General features: G+C 42.0%; 1 protein-coding gene across 1 annotated transcript in view; it reads right to left on the bottom strand.

Annotated features, from left to right (window-relative positions):
• Positions 1 to 21,908, bottom strand: part of LOC115139348 (protein dispatched homolog 1-like) — a 68,967-nt gene that overhangs the window by 44,312 nt on the left and 2,747 nt on the right. The window contains exon 2 of the mRNA XM_029676615.2: positions 3,697 to 3,770. The gene's annotated coding sequence lies outside the window, so the exon portion shown is untranslated. The remainder of the gene's footprint in view (positions 1 to 3,696; positions 3,771 to 21,908) is intronic.

Here is a 21,908-nt window from a genome sequence, read left to right as displayed (position 1 = left end):
CGCACCACAACGATTATATGCAACGCAGGACACGCTAGATAAACTAGTAATATCAACCATGTGTGGTTAACTAGTGACTATGATTGATTGATTGTTTTTTATAAAATAAGTTTCATGCTAGCTAGCAACTTACCTTGGCTTCTTACTGCATTCGCGTAACAGGCAGTCTCCTCGTGGAGTGCAATGTAATCAGGTGGTTAGAGCGTTGGACTAGTTAACTGTAAGGTTGCAAGATTGAATCCCCGAGCTGACAAGGTAAAAATCTGTCATTCTGCCCCAGAACAAGGCAGTTAACCCACCGTTCCTAGGCAGTCATTGAAAATAAGAATGTGTTCTTAACTGACTTGCCTAGTTAAATAAAGGATAAATAAAGCTGTAAAAATACTAAATAAAAAAAAGTCCAAAAATACCGATTTCCGATTCTTATGAAAACTTGAAATCGGCCGTAATTAATTGGCCATTCTGATTAATCGGTTGACCTCTAATCCAGAGTGTGTCTAAAGGAAGGCTGGTAACTTTACTTTTTAAAAAGATAAATACAAACACACACAGAGACACACACACAGAGAGACACAGAGAATGTCAAAGAGGGGGGTAAAAGAACAGAAGAAAGAAAGATGTGCCATAATGGAGTTTTCCAAACAGAGGAGAGACAGCGCTGACAGAAAGGATGTCTGATCGCTCAAACAGTGTGAAAGATCTTAAATATATATTTAGACAGAAAGTCCCCTTAGTGGCTGCTGTGGGTTCTGGTGAAAACCTCGCCCTATAAATGAGACTTCTGCTTGAGAGATTCCTTTCCCCCAAAAAACCCTCCTCCAGAAATAGCCAACTTGTCCCCCCCTCTGCCATAAGTTCTGGTGAAAGTCTCATTCTCTCTCTGGGCCAGCCATTGTTGTGCAGCCTGCTAAATATTTACTTTTCCCAGCTTTCAGAGAGGAGGATGAGAAGGTCCCTTTGTACTGGAGGGGTCAGAGACACAGAGCTGGTCCTTCCTGGCACCCAACACCAGAACCAGGCATCCTCTAACTTCAATTACCCCATTAAAACCAGAGGCACAGGCTCTCTGACAGACAGACAGAGAGACAGACAGACAGAGAGAGAGAGAGAGAGAGAGAGAGACAGACACAGAGAGAGAGAGAGAGAGAAAGAGAGAGAGAGAGAGAGAGAGAGAGAGACAGACACAGAGAGAGAGAGAGGGGAACCCCTTTCAGAGTTGTTTATATGGGACCACCAGCAGAACTGCCAACACAATAGACCAAAGATGAGACAAAACAACAGCCAAAATGAATTATAGGGAAGAGTGCTGCCCTAGCTATGAATAGCCTACATCTGCCCTTTGATGAAACCTCTAGGACGGCAAGGAACCCAATAAGGGAAAAGAAAACTCCAATCAGAGTGACCGACCGGGAGTTTCAGAGTTCGGGCATCCGTTACTGAACAAATATACTCACTACACCGCCTATGCTGGAGTCAGCGGTGAGGTGTCCAACACAGATGGGATCACTGCCAGAAATAAGCTGTGACTGAGCATTAGGTGAAAAATCTCCTGCTAGGGTTGAATCATTCATGAAGCGGGTTGTATGCTTTGTGGGTTTGAACATGTCAAAGCAGAGAGGAGCAGCTCTGGCAGCATGTTGTGGGCCATCTGGTATCTAGACTATCAGTTTACCTCAGGGCTCCATTTGTCTGAAACATCCAAGGCCCTTCATGAAGGTCACACATGACTCAATTTACTCAAAGTCATCTTGCCGACTAACAATTGGCAACTATCTCATACTTTCTCAATACATTCATCAACAAGCGCATTGAGATAGTTGCCAATTGTGTATCAAAATCAACAGATAATCAAAACTTTAAGCAGCCTAGTATATCTTCCTTCCAAGCTGCCACAAATGGGCACAAACAAACTGCTCAAAAGTTCCAGTGTTTCCCCTTGGAGTTCACTGTTTTAAAGCAAATTCTCTGCAATTCTACACATTTTTCAAAGGATTATGCTGGATTCTTATGCTATCTGAGTGAATCAAACACTATAACAAAATCATGACATTTTGGGAATTTACAGATTCTCCTTGACTGTCTAGTTTCTATTTTGGTGATTGTTATTTCTCAAAGATTATCTTATAAAAAAATATATATAGGCTCCCTTAACTTTTTACATAGTTTACATCTGGTTTAGTCATTTAAGTTTACACTGAAAACGTTTTACCATCACAGAAATTATTATCATAAAATAAAATATAAAATAAAAAACACATAGAAAAAAAAACATTTTTTTTGAGTGGCGGCAGCGATTTAGCAGTGGCGGCAGCGATTTAGCAGTGGCGGCAGCGATTTAGCAGTGGCGGCAGCGATTTAGCAGTGGCGGCAGCGATTTAGCAGTGGCGGCAGCTATTTAGCAGTGGCGGCAGCGATTTAGCAGTGGCGGCAGCGATTTAGCAGTGGCGGCAGCGATTTAGCAGTGGCGGCCCGCCGCTGTTAATTGAATATAACGAAAAAGATACTTCAGCGCTGGCATCAAAAGTGCTTGAGGGCCCAGTACTGTAGATAAAGATTTAAACCCCTTCATAAGCTAATAAACCAGGGTATTACCTGAGGCCTTAGATGATGGAGCAGTTTACAATGCTAAATGATCAAAGCTGCTCCTTGCTGTGACTGCGGCCGTGCCAGAATGTTGCACTTTATAATCAGTGCCTTTCTTCGCAGTCAGACGAGACGGTCAACACAGCTGCTAGGTTCCCTCGCAGGCAGCAGCCATATTTTTACTTAGCTAGCTGCACTGCAACCCCCACCTACGTACACCCCCCCACCTCCAACCCCTTAACCCCCATCCCATTCCCTCCAGCTTTGTCTTGGGTACATAAGTGGGCCTTATTAAGAGCAGAATCATTGCAGCTGTGCAGGAAAGGTGTAGAGCATGCAGTTTTGCTCTGAATCAACACCAGACTGACATTTTCAAAACAAGCACACATAGCAGACCCAGCTGTTCCATTCTGCTCCTCTCCACCTTTCATACACGCACAGATATTGGACCGCAACACTGGCACGCACACAAAAACATACAGACCCACCTGTTTACTCGTCTGATAGACTTTTATGAATCAAAGCGACAGTCAAAGAGAAGGAAAGTGGTCAGTCTGGTCTTCAACATGAACTTGAGAAACCCTCTCGCAAAATGTAACAGTTGTGGGTTTTTTGACATGGCTCTGGAGGTGGTTCAGTGGTTCAGCAGGGCTGCCTGCATGAGCTGCAGGTAAACATGTTCACCTTGTGCTTCTCACTGACCCAGTTGTAGCAAGAGCAGGAAAAAAAAAACTTTGTTTGACTTTTACTGACAGCTTGTCTGGGCACGCCGGACAGAGAGGAATGGGAAAGGGGGAGAGGGTACAATGGAAAGCAGAGTGTATTCACTGTGAAAAACATACTCAGTGTCTGATTACATTAAAGTTGGAATCGTTATTATCCAACAGCTCTTTGAAGACAAAGTAGTTAACGCAAGTTTGTTTATTTTAACTAATGGATTGGTCACTTTTAAAAGTAACTGAAATGTCAAGAAAGAAAATACTGCGTATGTACTTGATTCCGAGGATTTAGACCTATATCTGTTTTTATCAGTCAAACATGCATAGTGTTGCAAAGGCAAATGCTTTGCTTCATGTATAAGAGGAAAGAGAAAGATGTAGTAAAATACCTTACCAGGGGAAAGATCTTGTCCAACCTAGTGATGTTGTTCATGAATTCAGATTGGAAAGAGCTTCACAATGGGTAAGCTGTAAGAGAGACAAAAAGACCAAATTAACCCCCACAGAACAGTTTTTTCTTCCGTTGGGGAATGTGAGGGTCTCTAAGCAAAACTTAATGGAAGTTTCACTCTGGCAATCTCATCATGATGGAGTAACTGGCTCTCAATGGTGATATACTGTACTTCTTCCTTTTAAAACTTGATGGCACAGCATGTTTTATGGCTCCCCAAACAAAGCCAACACTGAGCTGAGCCAGTGTATGCAGCAGACTTTACAAAGAAGAACAACCAGTAAGCATGCATGAACTTCATCAGTCCCATATAAAATACCTTTCCAACAAACAAAAAAACATCCTACCTCGACAATTCCAAAGAATTGTGATAGAAACGTTTTAAATCGACCTCACACAGCCTACCTACTCAACAGAAAAAGAAAACTCCCAACAAAACATCCCAAAAAATACTGATTCAAAACAACTCCCAACTCGCAGGCCTGAAAAACCACCAGTGAGGAAAATCACTTTAATTGGAGGAGAAAGGGAAAGGAGAACGTGACATGTTTCCTGGGGGTTTCAAAAGAGCCTCTCCTCAGGGCGCTCTCAAGCTAATAGCTGCTCCCCGCCTCAACCACCTTGACCCCCAAGAAGAGGGGTAACAGCAGTCCTGCCACTCTCGCCCCGTTAATAAGGTCACGGAGGTCACGTGAAGATTATAGACACTGGCAGAAGCAGGGCTGTGGAGCCTCTTTCAAAACAGCCTGCCCACTGGCCAGCTTTCCATCCAACCAACGCTCTACCAAGAGGGGTTTGGAGGGAGGAAGGGGGAGGAGAGGAAGCTATTCCTCCCCCTCCCTCCCTTAACGATGATGCCAACAACTATGTGCCTGGGAAAGAGAGGTCCTGGTGCCAGAGGTCCTGGTGCCACTGACTGAACAGAGGGCTATTGAAAGCCAACATGTGGTCCACATCACCAATTACCAAGGTGTGCTGAGATAGCTACAAGAAGATCAAGAGAACTGTAGCAAGTGAAGAAGGGAAATGTGGACAGATTAGTTTTTTGGGGTAAATTGGTGTAAAAACTTTAGGTCACAGGGACATTACCATAATGGACATAAATGTGCAGTCTTCAAGATCCTCAAATTGTTTGACATTCCTTCAATATAAATTCAAGCTCTTAATGACTTGACTCATTTTCTAAACAACTTAATTCACACAGTAGACCTAACAGTTCAAAACCGGAACTTCTCTCTGACATAGGCCTAGGTCTACATTCACCACAATTCTACATCAATTAAAGCTTCAATATGTCACTTTTTGGGGCAACCTGCACAAATTCACATAGAAAAGTGTGTTATAGATCTGTCATTCTCATTTAAAACAAGGCCATGTGCACTATTTCTATGCTTCCCATTCTCAAGTTCCGTTTTTGCGTCTTTTACAGTGGTTTAGATAGTACAATGATTCTCTACACCAGTGGTTCACAAACCTTTCATAGTCCCGTACCCCTTCAAATATTCAACCTCCAGCTGCGTACCCCTCTCTAGCACAGGGTCAGCGCACTCTCAAATGTTGTTTTTTGCCATCATTGTAAGCCTGCCACACACACACTATACGATACATTTATTAAACATAAGAAGGAGTGAGAGTTTTTGTCACAACCCGGCTCGTGGGAAGTGACAAAGAGCTCTTATAGGACCAGGGCACAAATAATAATAATCTATCATTTTGCTCTTTATTTAACCATCTTACATATAAAACCTTGTTTTTTAATCGAAAATTGTAAAAAAAATCACCAGAGGTTAATGAGAAGGGTGTGCTTGAAAGGATGCACAGACCTCTGTAATGTTGGTTTGTATTGGAGAAAGTCTCAGGCATAAATTATTTTCCACACACAGTCTGTGCCTTTATTTAGTGTTCATGCTAGTGAGGCCCGAGAATCCACTCTCACCTACATTACTATTAAAAATGTTGAGGTCACTTAGAAATGTCCTTGTTTTTGAAAGAAAAGCACTTTTTTGTCCATTAAAACAACATCAAATTGATCAGAAATACAGTGTAGACATTGTTAACGTTGTAAATGACTACTGTAGCTGGAAACAGCTGATTTTTGATGGAATATCTAGATAGGCCCATTATCAGCAAACATCACTCCTGTGTTCAAATGGCACGTTGTGTTAGCTAATCCAAGTTTTATCATTTTAAAAAGCTAATTGATGATTAGAAAACCCTTTTGCAATTATGTTAGCACAGCTGAAAACCATTGTGCTGATTAAAGAAGCAATTACAACTGTCCTTCTTTAGACTAGTTGAGTATCTGGAGCATCAGCATTTGTGGGTTCGATTATAGGCTCAAAATGGCCAGAAACAAATAACTTTCTTCTGAAATTAAGGCTATTCCATGCGAGCAAATGCCAAGAAACTGAAGATCTCGTACAACGCTGTGTACTACTCCCTTCACAGAACAGCGCAAACAGTCTCTAAACAGAATAGAAAAAGGAGTGTGAGGCCCCGGTGTACAACTGAGTAAGAGGACAAGTATATTATATATATATATGAGAAACAGACACCTCACAAGTCCTCAACTGGCAGCTTCATTAAATAGTTCCCTTAAAACACCAGTCTTGTCTCTCAATACAAAAAAACGTGCCATACTTTGCCCCTTGATAACCAGCGCACTTCTGTATGTTGTAAAAGCGTTACATGGTCGTTGCCCTTATCATTGCATAGAGCAGAAAATACAAGAGAGTTCAGTGACCTTGCTTTAACAAAGTTAACCATTTTCACTGTAGTGTCAAAAACGTATTTCAAGTTGTCAGGCATTCCCTTGGCAGCAAGAGCCTCTCGGTGGATGCTGCAGTGTACCCAAGTCGCATCGGGAGCAACTGCTTGCACGCTCGTTACCACTCCACTATGTCTCCCTGTCATGGCTTTTGCGCCATCAGTACAGATACCAAACTGATCAGCAGCTACGTTTGGCTACATACGAACCGTTAGTGGAATTCCCGCGAGAGATTAACGGTTAATGTGATTGGATGTTAATTATTTGACTAGGCTACCTGTATTTGACATTGTATTGTTATTTCGCTGAACATGGTTAAGTTTCATTTTTGGCAGTGAAACGAGGCTACTCAGGTGAGAAAAAAAACTCACCCAAATGTATAACCCCGTTGGAAAACATAAATGGACTGTTTGAAAATGTGAAGATAAAAAAAAAACTAGCAACTAGGAAATGGTGGAGCGATTTCTGCAAAGTGCATCTTTAAGTTGTTCAACCTGACTTTTTATGGAAACCACTTCTACATTCCATGCTTTTTTCTGTCTCCCAGATATGTAGCCTGCATGTTCTATGCATGTTACTATTTACAACATAGACCATGTGGTCTATATTAGGAGGGGAAAGGAACATCATTAGCATTTGACAAGGAAAACATCTGGCTTTATTTATTACATCACAAGAAGACAAGCCAAGGTACCAACAAATGCACTAGTTTGCTGAACAATTTTTGAAGGGTAGTAAAGAGAGACAATGCTCTATGTCGGCTAAATTTTCTTTACAATTCCAGTATAGCATCAGTTGTTTCCTGCGGCAAAACTAAGTTGGTCTCTGCTGTTTTGGTACAAAAATGTGTCTGTAAGATCTTTGAGGGTAAAACACTTCCATACTAATTTAGATGAAGTCCTAAACACAGGCCCAATTAATTCACATACATCCTGCTCACAAATTATTTCCATCTCCCCCTGCCTGGTCACTGAACGGCACAGTCCCAGCATGGTGCAAGCCAATTACTTCAATGAGGCTTGGCTTGAGTCACAGTCAGCACTCATTTCCAAAGGAGTCACTCCAATTCACTGGGCAAGTTCAAAACCATGGAATCACTGAGTCCTGTGTACGAATCCTCTTCTGAGAAGTTTGATGGCATTTTAGTTTGATGTAAATGGATGTTTCGGAAAAAACGAGTGTTCTTTACATTTGAGCTCAATTCGGGGAAATTATCCTCTTGAGCTGAGCAATTTAGACAATTTAGACAACAAAACCATCACCCAAAGTATTTACTTTTGCGATGACAACACAAGGGGAGGAATTCGGGCAACGACTGTTTATCACAGGCTCATTTCCTTTGAGTGAAGGGCATCCTCAGACACCAGTGTGTCTCCCTTATTCCCGCGCCTCAGGGTCTGATCGGATCCTCTGGTCGTGTTTAACACAGGCATTTTGCAGATACATACCCGCACAAATCCCAGAGCCGCATTTGTCAACCATTGCCTTGGCAACAAAAACCCGGGAGGACAGAAGAATATAGAAAAATAACAAATCACCCAGTCTGCTGAAGGAGAATGAAGGTGGTTGGGGGTTCAAAACAAGTAATGACATGAGAAAACTGTTCACTTCTAAATCATAAGCGTGGTTTATATTGGAGTTTCCAATGGCATGAATAGATTCCAAAACTCTTCTTGTTTTTAGTTCGAAGACGCCGCAGTATTTGGTCTCCTCCACCACTGAGTAAAGGTAGGCCTATATCAACTCCTGAAAGCTTTTGTGGAAAAGACGGACTACCATTGAGGAAAAAGTAATCCCCTTTTTGCTTTCAAAGATCTTTTTCCTCATTATTGTTTTACATTTGAATAATGAGTCATAGACATTTGGATTCCTGCTGTCTTACTGTCTTATTCTATTCAACATGGACGTCTCTCTCAATTGTATTGGATCAAAGTTCAAATGTTTTTTCTTTCAAGAAAACTCCAAAATCCAAAGCAACCTCTGCTATAGGATCAACTATACTGAGCAAAAACCCAGGCAGGCAGCCTTACGAGAACATCTCCCAGGATCTATGCCAAGAAGCACTGCTCTTCCTCCCCTCCATTCGCTGACTTTTGCTCTGAGCATGCTATGCTGCGAATTTACATGCAAGCTAAACTCAATAAGTATAACAAAAACACATGAAAGAGCACTTAAGATGCATTTTCCTAAAGTGCTTAACAACCAAAGACAGGGGGGAAAAGCAAAGCCCAGAAAGCAGATTAGCAACCACAGCCCTTCCTGGAGAGCTGCCAAGAAACATCTCTGCTCTGCGCCTTATTTCAGCTGTTCAATTTCACGCTAGATACGTAAATTGCTTCTGAAACTCACACTGTACACCGTATGGGACTAGGTTTTAGGACAGGAAGAAATAGGATCGGATGACATGGGGCTATCAACATGGGAAATCTGCAGTGATGAAAGCACAGTGGGGAGAGGCAACACCAAAGCCAAAGTAGGCTGAGTAATCCTCTAAACAAATCAAATAATGGCAGGATGAAAAGGGGGAGTAGCGGACACCCTTTGGAGTAAAATCAGCCCTAAAACTAAATCCCCAGTATTGAATCTGTGAACTACTAAAATACCTTGAGACCAACACACACACACACACACACACCTTCATTCTTTAGTGGGCGGAACAGCTATTAGCAAAGTTCCCTATGGATTATCTGTAAAGATAAAGAGATGAATAGAGTTACCAGACAAGCAAATATTGGGTCTGGGACCCATTCTTGTCTCACAATGCCTACTAGCCTATATCATTATCAGGTAACATAACATCATTTTAACAGGAATTTTGAAGGAAGGGCATACAAATCTACATCTCTGCCAAACCCGGAGCTCTCATCAAAAAGCAAACGACTTATCAGCTTAACCGCCCCAGCGTTCATTTTTTCCACCACGTCCAGAGCAATCAACAAACCATGACACATGTACTATTGGGAAGCCAATGTTAGGTCATGGCCTAGGTTTATGTGTACTGTTCGATTCAAGTTTAATATAAAACATTTGAGTGACTGATTTACCAGTTATCCGCTCCCACAACACATACACTTAGCTATCTGTTTTTCTCACACAGCAAGGCTCCCATAAAAGGGTTCCCAAATTTCTTTGCAGTGAAATTACAAATAGGTGTCACAACGTGTTCATTGACATGGAGCACCCTGCAGCTGTTCCTGTGCATACTGATGGTGTTTGTGTTCCCAGGAGATGCAGACAAAGCGCTTCCAGGTCGTCCTCTAACCTGCCTTCTCATTACTAAAGGTCAGGATATTTGAACACAACAATGACCTGCTGCCTCTAGGGACTCAGGGGGCTGCGAAGCTCAGCCAGAGGCAGTGTTTGACTAAAGGTTCTCAATCCAACCCATCCTTCACTGCTCACTTTCATTTACTGTGGTCGTCCATCTTAAGTTGGCCTAAGACGTCGTACCCCTGTCGGCCATTCTATTGTGACATAAATCCTCCTCCCGTTACCCTTCTAAGGCACTTATTAGGCACTTAATGGTAAGTAATCACACATAAATTCCAAATAAGTGCCTAAGATAGATTTAGGGCGCTTGGAGGGTTTTGTCCCAGGCTGTTGTGTTCACTCAAACCAGACCAAAAGATGAGATTGGGTGGAAACTCAGGGGCACGATACATTTCCTTGGATAAGGGGGCCTAATAATGACTTCCTGGCATCCTGCATTTAAAGAAAAAACAAAACACAAAAGCACACTACACAATGCTGCGAAACAGCGTTTTATCGAGGCTTCTAATACTAGGACTATACTGCAATCCGTTTTTAGGGTTATGGAGATGTAGAGTGGAAGTCAACATCTGGTTTTCGTAGTCCACGCCTCTGGCCTGACAGTCTCTCTGATTCAATCAAAGAGAGGAACCATTTGGCAACGATCTGAGGCCCACCCCTCGTCTGCCTGTCTGTCCCATCCTCCCTACTTCTGGTCCTCTACTTCAGGATCATGTGAAAAATCCCAATTACCAGGAAACCTGAGAAGCACACGTGGTTGTACGTGAACTTGGAATATGCAAAACACTGCGGCCGTTAACAAGAGCCATGTTGAAATGCGATAGACTGCGTCAGCAGGTCGTAAAACCCTCTCAAGATCAATGTAATTATGGAAGCTTACACACAGACTTTCCGGATAAGCGGGAGGAGAGGTTTGCTCGTTCTGCCAAACCCTTTAAAACCAAACAAGTGGAAGGTCTCCCCAGCTGCCTTCCATCAGCTACAATAATAGTGAGTAAAAAACATCCAAAACACCTGGAGGAGGGTGTCAACAAACACCCCTTATTCCAGGCCAAAGTGATGCACTCCATAAATCCTTTTGATTAGCTACAGTAGCGTGGCTAGGTGCCACTTAAATCAAACCGAAAGGGGAAGTCGCTCTGACCTTGAGCTTTGGAAGTGTCATTTAAGTGATCATTACAAAAACAAAGCTGGTTCTGTTTCTGGACGGAGAGAGGGAGGGAAAGAGGCAACCCTGGGGGATGAAATTCAAAGCATGGTTATGAAAATAACACCCATTGTTTGAAGCCACCATAGTAAAAATGGGGAGAGACGTTTTAGAATATTCTTAGATTTTTTTTCTCCAAAAATAACAGGAAGCTCATGTTTCCACACTCAAAACAACAGATATAATGAACCAGAAGGGTTTTGAATTGATTAACCAGCGATGGTGACCAGTGACCTTTGAGAAGTTTCTTGTCAAACTAAATGACCTGCTCTATATTAACAAAAATGACAGAGTAAAATAGGAACATATTACTTTAAGAAGTGAGCTCTAAAAACAAAGTTGAACTAAAATGATTTAAACACATAGGCCTACTCCATCATTGTCTTCAACTGGATGATCAATGAAAAAGTCACAACTGCCATGAATAAGAATGTGATTGACCCTGGAGATGAAGCACATATTTCCAAGCTAATGGCAACCAGTGGATTCGCTGTGAGATAATAAAAGAAGAGGTGATCCAGTTGGTCTCCAGGGGTACATCCAATCCCTGTGTTTACAGTACAGGAGGGATGGCATAACTCAGGCCTGGGTACAAGCAGACAAATCACAAAGGCCAGGCTCCCGTTCTAACGCTTGGTAGCACGCCAGGTCCACAGAGAAAAAGAGGGTGGCCTGGCCTGCTGTAGGAACCTCTGCAGATGGCTACGAGGTTCCACAACAGTCTAATGAGAACAGATGCAGTGCCAAAGGTGGGGTGTGATAACCTAGAGGAGCCCACGTCCAGGGCACTAACAGGGAACAGTCCGTCAGCGTTCACCTATGAGGAAATCAGCCGTTCTTCCCTGTTATCACTTACGTAGACATGGGTGGACTGACGAGAGAAAGAGAGGAAATAAAGTCAATCTAAAGTCAAGGCCAAAAGGTTACCATTAAACTACTATTTCCCTTTACTGTTCACTCCAAACTCTGATATCTGGAGGAGGAAGAGGAGTAGTAGGAGGAATGAGATTAATATTGCCTTCATTTAACAGGGTACCACATTGAGAACACATTATTTTTTTCCAGTAACGACCTGGCCATCTCTGGAGCTCAGGGCTGGGAGAAAGCAAGCAGCTCCTCCACTACACTACACTACATAATCAGGGTCCAGACAGAGCATATAATGGGGATTGAAGAGCTGCCAGTGCTCCAGAGAATCCCATTTAGTAAACACTGACACAAGGCCTTGACTGTGGCTTACCCAGAGCTCCCTCTTTAACGAAAAAAATAACCCCAAAGCCGGGAGCTGGGCAATGTCATGTCATCCACTTTACTGAGCGAGGCTGAGCTGCTGTTCCACCAGGAATCCAAAACAAAATCAGCATCAGTTTAACGCAGTACTAAAAAAAGAGAGAAGACCTTTGAAGTTCTGACTGTTACCCTTACGGGCTACCATTCCCCCCCAAAATGTTGCCTTTTATTGGAACCTGTCTGCTGAATGTGCTTTTTAATCAATCGCTAAAACACATCCAAAAATATTTGAATTCCATTGGTTGATATATAAACATTTCTGGTTGTCCATCAATCAAACTCTACCAAACAGTCAGCTCACAGTAGTGAAATGAAACACACAGTTTCAAACCACAATTAAATTAAATACTTCAGTTCAACGAAAATATTGGCTACTGCAATCAAAACCAGTATTCCTCTGAGGGGATGGAACGCAAGCTAAATCATTTGTTTGGCAGTCGCTGTGCCTTTTAACTCAATGTATGGATAGGCTCAGACTCTACAAAGGTCTCTGTTGACTGAAACAAAATAAATGGATTAAGTTGAACCCAAAGCCTTCCCATCCCAGTCCCACCTTCTGTATGGTGACCAAATCAGCAGGCCCTCAGGGGGACTTTGGGCCCCGTCCAAGACTCTTGCATACAGAGAGCCACTTCCCACCCTCATGGTTCTCTCTGGTTTGTGTCAGTCTAATGAACAGTTTCTTAATTGTTTGGAGCCAAGAACATGGAACTCTGGGAAGATTTACAGCACAGAGAGCGAGGGGGAATAAAATCCCACTCCTAGGTTCTGGCCAGCGAATACGGCTTACATTTGCAATTTTTTTCAATTTATCTCTTATTGAATTAAGAGTTCAGACTCTTGGACGCCTTTCAGTAGAAAACGTAGAGGACTAAAGCACTGACATTTTTCTTAAAGGCTTCAGCTCAGACGTGATGAATGATGGGAGCCTGGTTATGAAAGAGAAGTTTCAGGCTATGAATCAGCAATGGAGAGGGCAAACAGGTTAGGGTCCCGTCTGGCCACGATAAGAGCAACAGCAGAAGAGGCCTCTGCTTTGGTTGGGTCTCTGACATGATCATTAGGACCATGTTTCCATCAACACAGTTTCTGAATTATATCACTAGGCATATTCTAATTGGTCTCCATGGTATTACTGGGGCAGCCCGGATGCCAAAAAGAACCAATGAATGAGGGTTCAGTCAAACAACGCAGGTATAGTGCAGAAATTCCATTGAAATTCCACTGCTGGGAACAGACATTTTCTGAAAATATCTTAAAAACCAAAAATAGTTGGATATTCATTGAGAGTTCCGCCATTTTGGGACTACCAGATGATCTATTAATGAAATTATTTGAAAAAGCCTATGTAACTTCATCATTAGTTTCCCCAAACTGAGGCCATCTCATGATGATCTATACTCAAGCTAATTGCTATTTTGAAAGTCTGCATGTGATGCTGCCGTTTGACTCCGGCACACAGGGAGTGAGAACAGACTTTGGGCATATGTCTCCATGCTTTAGCTGCTGGGGCCAGCAGGCTCTCTAGCGTCCTCCATATACCCACATAGACCCAACTGTTTTGGCAGAGAAACCAGCGACAGTAATCAGAAAATGCATCCTTGACCCTGTCACCAAACACCTGTTGCAAACATGCTTCCCGCAAGGGGAGGAGGATGGAGGGCTCTCAGCCTCAGGGCAGGTTTTTGAACTCAACCTACTGACCGATCAACCTCAAGTTTATTGAATAGGCGTCCTTATTATTTTCGGTTCCAACAGGTCTTGTTTGTGACTGACTACGTCACGCATTTTCATATCTGAGCGAGGGGCCCATCCTGCGGACAGACTCATCCCCTCAAACCCCAGAGGCAAGAGACAATCCTCTGACATGGGAGTCCAAATACCATAGTATTTCCCCACTTTGGTTTACATTATCGTTCTTGTTTTTTTTGTTCATTTTTAGGCTCATGTTAAGCAGGCAGTTATGGTGCACGGTTTTTATTTATATCGATGCATCATCGGGAATATAAGGTCACAAGTCTCAATGTAAACACTGGGGAGTGACATCAAGAGAAGTAATGTAATAGCAAAGATGAAACTGGAGAGGTGACATACTATTCTGGCAGGAAACGCACTTGACCACCTGAACACGAGAAACTCAAGAGAATTGGATATAGGAATACTTTTTTTTCTTCTTACAAAATGGGAAGAAGGGGAGTTGCAATCTTGATCCCAAATTCAGTTAATTTTGAGTTTATGTAGAAATTAAAGAAAAGGAGGGTAGGTTTATACTTGTTAAATATAAACTGGATAACAAGGAAGTTACATTATTTAATGTATACGCACCCCCAGGGAGTGACATGGTCTTCTACAGGAAGTTACATTATTTCATGTATACTCACCCCCAGGGAGGGACATTGTCTTCTACAGGAAGTTACATTATTTAATGTATACGCACCCCCAGGGAGTGACATGGTCTTCTACAGGAAGTTACATTATTTAATGTATACGCACCCCCAGGGAGTGACATGGTCTTCTACAGGAAGTTACATTATTTCATGTATACTCACCCCCAGGGAGGGACATGGTCTTCTACAGGAAGTTACATTATTTAATGTATACGCACCCCCAGGGAGTGACATGGTCTTCTACAGGAAGTTACATTATTTAATGTATACGCACCCCCAGGGAGTGACATGGTCTTCTACAGGAAGTTACATTATTTCATGTATACTCACCCCCAGGGAGGGACATGGTCTTCTACAGGAAGTTACATTATTTAATGTATACGCACCCCCAGGGAGTGACATGGTCTTCTACAGGAAGTTACATTATTTAATGTATACGCACCCCCAGGGAGTGACATGGTCTTCTATAGGAAGTTACATTATTTAATATATATACGCACCCCCAGGGAGTGACATTGTCTTCTCCAGGAAGTTACATTATTTAATGTATACGCACCCCCAGGGAGTGACATGGTCTTCTACAGGAAGTTACATTATTTAATGTATACGCACCCCCAGGGAGTGACATGGTCTTCTACAGGAAGTTACATTATTTCATGTATACTCACCCCCAGGGAGGGACATTGTCTTCTACAGGAAGTTACATTATTTAATGTATACGCACCCCCAGGGAGTGACATGGTCTTCTACAGGAAGTTACATTATTTAATGTATACGCACCCCCAGGGAGTGACATGGTCTTCTACAGGAAGTTACATTATTTAATGTATACGCACCCCCAGGGAGTGACATGGTCTTCTACAGGAAGTTACATTATTTAATGTATACTCACCCCCAGGGAGGGACATTGTCTTCTACAGGAAGTTACATTATTTAATGTATACGCACCCCAGGGAGTGACATGGTCTTCTACAGGAAGTTACATTATTTAATGTATACGCACCCCCAGGGAGTGACATGGTCTTCTACAGGAAGTTACATTATTTAATGTATACGCACCCCCAGGGAGGGACATGGTCTTCTACAGGAAGTTACATTATTTAATGTATACGCACCCCCAGGGAGTGACATGGTCTTCTACAAGAAGTTACATTATTTAATGTATACGCACCCCCAGGGAGTGACATGGTCTTCTACAGGAAGTTACATTATTTAATGTATACGCATCCCCAGGGAGTGACATGGTCTTCTAAATGAAGTTACATTATTTAATGTATACGCATCCCCAGGGAGTGACATGGTCTTCTACAGGAAGTTACATTATTTAATGTATACTCACCCCCAGGGAGTGACATGGTCTTCTACAGGAAGGTGTTTGATTTAATTGCCACAGAAACCTCTGGCACTCTTATCTGTGGAGGAGATTTTAACACGATTTTAAACTCAAAATTTGACAACACAAATCAAAATAGGAAAATGAGTCTAGTTGCTAAAAAGATCAATAGGATACTGCAGGATCTAGGACTGCTCAATGTGTGGCGTGATACCCATAAGACCGATAAGGAATATACTTTTTACTCATCCCGCCACACTGAATACTCTAGGTTTAGACTACTTTTTCATGTACAATGCAGATAGACACAGCTTAAGGATTGTAGGATCGGGCAGAGTAATTTAGCAGGTCATAATGGAGTTTACCTAACTCTACACCTTGATAGCAAACCAATAAATACTATATCATCTCAAATAAAACTGTGAAGGACCTCGGCGTTACTCTGGACCCTGATCTCTCTTTTGACGAACATATCAAGACTGTTTCAAGGACAGCTTTTTTACATCTACGTAACATTGCAAAAATCTAAAATGTTCTGCCCAAAAATGATGCAGAAAAATGTATCCATGCTTTTGTCACTTTTTCGGTTAGACTTAGTGCAATTCTCTACTTTCCAGCTACCCGGATAAAGCACCAAATAAACTTTAGTTAGTGCCTAATACGGCTGCTAGAATCCTGACTAGAACCCAAACATTTGATCATATTACTCCAGTGCTAGCCTCCCTACACTGGCTTCAGTGCAATGACTGTTTTCAAGGTTTTACTGCTAACCTACAAAGCATTACATGGGCTTACTCCTACCGATCTTTCCAATTTGGTCCTGCCGTACATACCTACACTTACGCTACGGTCACAAGACACAGGCCTCCTAATTGTCCCTAGAATTTCTAAGCAAACAGCTGGAGGCAGGGCTTCCTCCTACAGAGCTCAATTTTTATGGAATGGTCTGCCTATCCATGTGAGAGACGCAGACTCGATATTGAAGACTCATCTCTTCAGTAGGTCCTATGATTGAGTGTAGTCTGGCCCAGGAGTGTGAAGTTGAATGGAAAGGCACTGGAGCAACGAACCGCCCTTGAGGCCTCTGCCTGGCCGGTTCCCCTCTCTCCACTGGGATTCTCTGCCTCTAACCCTATTACAGGGGCTGAGTCACTGGCTTACTGGTGCTCTTCCATGCCGTCCCTAGGAGGGGTGTGTCACTTGAGTGGGTTGAGTCACTGACATGGTCTTCCTGTCTGGGTTGTGCCGTGGCGGAGATCTTTGTGGGCTACATTCGGCCTTGTCTCAGGATGGTACATTGGTGGTTGAAGATATCCCTCTATTGGTGTGGAGGCTGTGCTTTGGCAAAGTGGGTGGGGTTATAGGCCTGTTTGGCCCTGTCCGGGGGTATCATAGGATGGGGCCACAGTGTCTCCTGACCCCTCCTGTCTCAGCCTCCAGTATTTATAATGCAGTAGTTTATGTGTCAGGTTGCTAAGGTCAGTCTGTTATATCTGGAGTATTTCTCCTGTCTTATCCGGTGTCCTGTGTCAATTTAAGTATTCTCCCTCGAATTCTCTCTTTCTCTCTGAGGACCTGAGCCCTAGGACCATGCCTCATGACTACCTGGCATGACGACTCCTTGCTGTCCCCAGTCCACCTGGCCGTGCTGCTGCTCCAGTTTCAACTGTTCTGCCTGCGGCTATGGAACCCTGACCTGTTCACCGGACATGCTACCTGTCCCAGACCTGCTGTTTTAAACTCTCTAGAGACAGCAGGAGCGGTAGAGATACTCTGAATGATCGGCTATGAAAAGCCAACTGACATTTGCTCCTGAGGTGCTGGTCTGTTGCACCCTCGCTGTGATTATTATTACTTGACCATGCTGGTCATTTATGAACATTTGAACATCTTGGCCATGTTCTGTTATAATCTCCACCCGGCACAGCCAGAAGAGGACTGGCCACCCCTCATAGTCTGGTTCCTCTCTAGGTTTCTTCCTAGATTTTGGCCTTTCTAGGGTTTTTCCTAGCCACCATGCTTCTACACTTGCATTGCTTGCTGTTTGGGGTTTTAGGCTGTGTTTCTGTACAGCACTTTGAGATATCAGCAGATATAAGAAGGGCTATATAAATACATTTGATTTGATATATGGAGACTTAATACCAGCATGCTGAATGATCCAGCATTCAAGGAATTAATAAAGACAGAATTTAACATCTATCTGGAGAATAATGATAACGGTGAAGTATCTCCTGCTACATTGTAGGATGCAGCTAAGGCGGTTATTAGAGGAAAGATCATAGTCACATCTCTCAAGAAAAAGATTAAAGCCCAAAAACTGAAAATTGAAATTACAGGAAACATTAAGAAACTTAGAACGATCTCATAGTCAATACAAAGACCCTCTTATATTACGAGAGATTCAAAAGGTAAAACAGGAAATTTACCAGATTTATAGAGAAGTGAAAAAGCATTTGATTCAGTGGGATGAGATTACCTATTCCAAGTTATGGAAAGATTTTGTTTCAACAAAGAAATGATACAGAGCATCAAAACACTGTATTCATGTCCGACTGCTAGAATAAAGATAAATGGACATTTGACACGAACGATAAATTCTCCTTGTACCTCGAACCATTAGCACAGGCAATAAGACAGGACCCAACCTTAGAGGGAATAACAATAAGAGGCAGTAAACACAAGATATGCATGTATGCTGATGACATTCTGTTATTCCTTAAAGACCCAGGCTCAAGTGTACCTAGATCAATTGATGTTTTACAAACATTTGGAATACATTCAGGGTATGTGCTTTACATACACAAGACCCAAGCCCTAGTATATAATTATACCCCACAGGAAGAGCTGAAGAGCAGGTATAACTTCACCTGGACCTCCTCATCCATTAAATATCTGGGAGTAAATTTACCAAAAGATACACCCAAACTTTATGACGTGTATTACGATCACATCAACAAGAAAATATATGATGACCTGGACAGGTGGAATTCACTTCCCTTAGATCTTAGTAGTAGAATTGAAACAATCAAAATGAACATCCTGCCAAGGTTACTGTATTTGTTCCAATCACTGTACATAGAAATCCCACCTAAACAGTTTAGGGAATGGGATAAACGGATATCAAGGTTTATCTGGAACAGTAAGAGACCAAGAACTAGATATACAACATTACAATTACCAAAAAACTGTGGGAGTATGGCCTTACCAAACCTAAAAGATGATTTTGTGACCTCCAATTGAGACCTCTGGTGTGTTTGTGCAATTCACAATATGAATGAATCCAAATGGAAAGACATGGAGATTCCCAAAACTGACTGTATGGGTAACAAGGACATGGTAATAGAAATATACAATAGACAAAATCAATGGATTAATTTCGCTCTTAAGACATGATTTAGGGTAGTTAAGCAAAATAATTTAGACAAAGCGGTCAAACTGCTGAGTTGGCCCGCATACGAACCTAGCTCAGTCCTGCAACTCAGGACAGCAGATTTAAACAGTGGACGCAGAAAGGCATCACATCATTCAGTACAATTATAAGGAATGGGAACCTAGATAACTTCCAGGACCTAAGTAAAGAACATGGCTTGGATAAACAAGATTTTTACAGATACCTACAAGTCCAACACTATTTCTTAGGGGAGATAAAAGTGACTGACCCTCGAGCACCTCAAATTAATCCAAGTATTCACTAACGCATACAACTTGGGGAGTAACAAAAAAACTACTTCAAATCTTACTTGGGTATTCAATACTCAAAGAAATATTCTACAAACTATATTAAAAAGAAATGGGAGGAGGAACTTGACATTGAAGTAACTGATGAAACATGGTTGAACATATTAGAGACTCAACAAAGCTCCACCAACTCAAGGTCATGGAGAGAATTCTGTTGGAAGAATGTTATACGTTTCTTCATGACACCTAAACTGAAATCAAAACAGACTGGCTCCCTACACCCTTCTTGGAGAGAATGTGGGCTATCAAGGGTGGATCACTCTCATATCTTCTGGTCCTGCTCCGCAATCAAAACTTACTGGGGAGAAATAAGATGGAACATTGGAAAAATAATGGGATTTGACATAGAACAAACATTCATTTTTTGGTACTTGGGTGAAATACCTGATAACTTACACAATAGAGAAAAGTACCTCTTGATTGTCCTACTGGCAGCCTGTAAAAAGGCTTTCACTAGGAAATGGCTACAAAAAGACCCTCCCACCGTGACCCAATGGATAGATATTGTAAAAGAAATACACCATGTGAGCGTATGACCTTTGCTTTAAGAACTCAAGAGAAGAGAGGCCGGGAATACTGGGATAAATGGGTTTCGTACTTGAAAATGGTCTAATTCAAAGATGATGTCAATGTAACTAATATGATGAATGTATGATGTGCACTGTAGCTGACAGATCTTTTTTGTTCTTGTACTTTACTTTATTTGTATTTTCTTTGTGTTCCTCAATAAAAACAAAGTATAAAAAAATGTTTACAAAATATGACTACAAAGAAATATAGAACCATAAGCGTGAAATGTTGAAACCTCAGGAAATAAACTTCCTCTGAAAATAGAGGCAAAACACAATCACTTCTAAACTTAAGTACATTTCATTTTAAGTTTGTAAAAAGAGGTAAGACCCCTGCATCCTGAAGTCACTTGGAAATCAGATGCAAGGTGCTGAGAGTGCCTCTTTAGTGAGTTAGATATTCCATATGCATGCCATTACTCAGCATGGCTTCCACTGATTCCTATGGGGACCTGACCTTTCCTCACTAATGGGCTCTCACAGAGCACCTTTTCAAAGTTTGCTGGTGTGTGTGTGTGTGTGTGTGTGTGTGTGTGTGTGTGTGTGACCACAGGTCATTGAGGTCAATGATCCTATTAAGATGTTACAAGTACAGTATGACAAATCAGTTTTAGAGCTCTTTCCATACTGGAACAATAACCTACTGCATATCCAATATGTTTTTTAAAAACTTTGAAAGAATGTAAATAGCAGAATATCTGCTACCGGAGTTTTAGGTAGAATATTTCATGCGGGGAATCAATGTAAAACGTATTGAAAGCATTAAAAAAAATGGTTCAAAGAAAGTTGCATCTTTCTGATCTCTCTTTGAGGTCAGTCCACCTGAACTGCATTATTTTTTTCCCCTGCTTTTTTTCCTGGAGAAAAGGGGAGGATGATGGTTTGCAGCAATGGTCCATTTAAATGTCAGATTGCCATATATTACAATAATGTGCTCTGACAACTCTATTGACTCCAGTCCACATTTTTGGGGAAATAAAATAATGGAACTAATACTCAACACCTGTTCCTTTTCAGCATCCCCAGTATATCAAATATGCAAACAGTGACAGCTGCGCCGCAGACTGAGATAGCAGAACCGGGCAATGAGAAAGACAGAGCCATGCGTTGTTCTCTCTGCTTTATCTTGTGGGCCCAGGTCAAATAGCTGAAAACAGAGTGTAATGGTTAAGTCAGTAATATTTAACATGTGGCTTTTGAAGGAACAGCACGCACTATCGATTTCTCCCATCTAAGCGGAGATTCAGAGAAGCAGCCCTATCAGCAGCCTGGCTTCAATTATGGGCTCCATAAAGCCCAGTGATAGAGCTGGTGTGATGTACAGCCTGGTAGATGCCAGGATCCATCCCATCCACCGGCATGCCTGCTGATGACACACATGCCATCGTACCAGGTGAATGCTAAGGGAAGTTTAATAGAGATCGTCAAGCTAGGACAGGTTTATGGGTTAGTGAGGTGACAAGACGGTGCTCTCTCTCTCTCAGTAATGAGGACAGCGTCTAGAAATGAATATCGTAAACTTCAGACTAGATTTGATGGAGGGATTCATTAAACTGTAACTAAAGGTTAAAGACAAGTAGATGTGAAAGCA

This window comes from Oncorhynchus nerka, linkage group LG13, assembly GCF_034236695.1.
Source record: "Oncorhynchus nerka isolate Pitt River linkage group LG13, Oner_Uvic_2.0, whole genome shotgun sequence".
NCBI classification, from domain to species: Eukaryota; Metazoa; Chordata; class Actinopteri; order Salmoniformes; family Salmonidae; genus Oncorhynchus; species Oncorhynchus nerka.
This window is presented reverse-complemented; position numbering and strand designations above follow the sequence as displayed.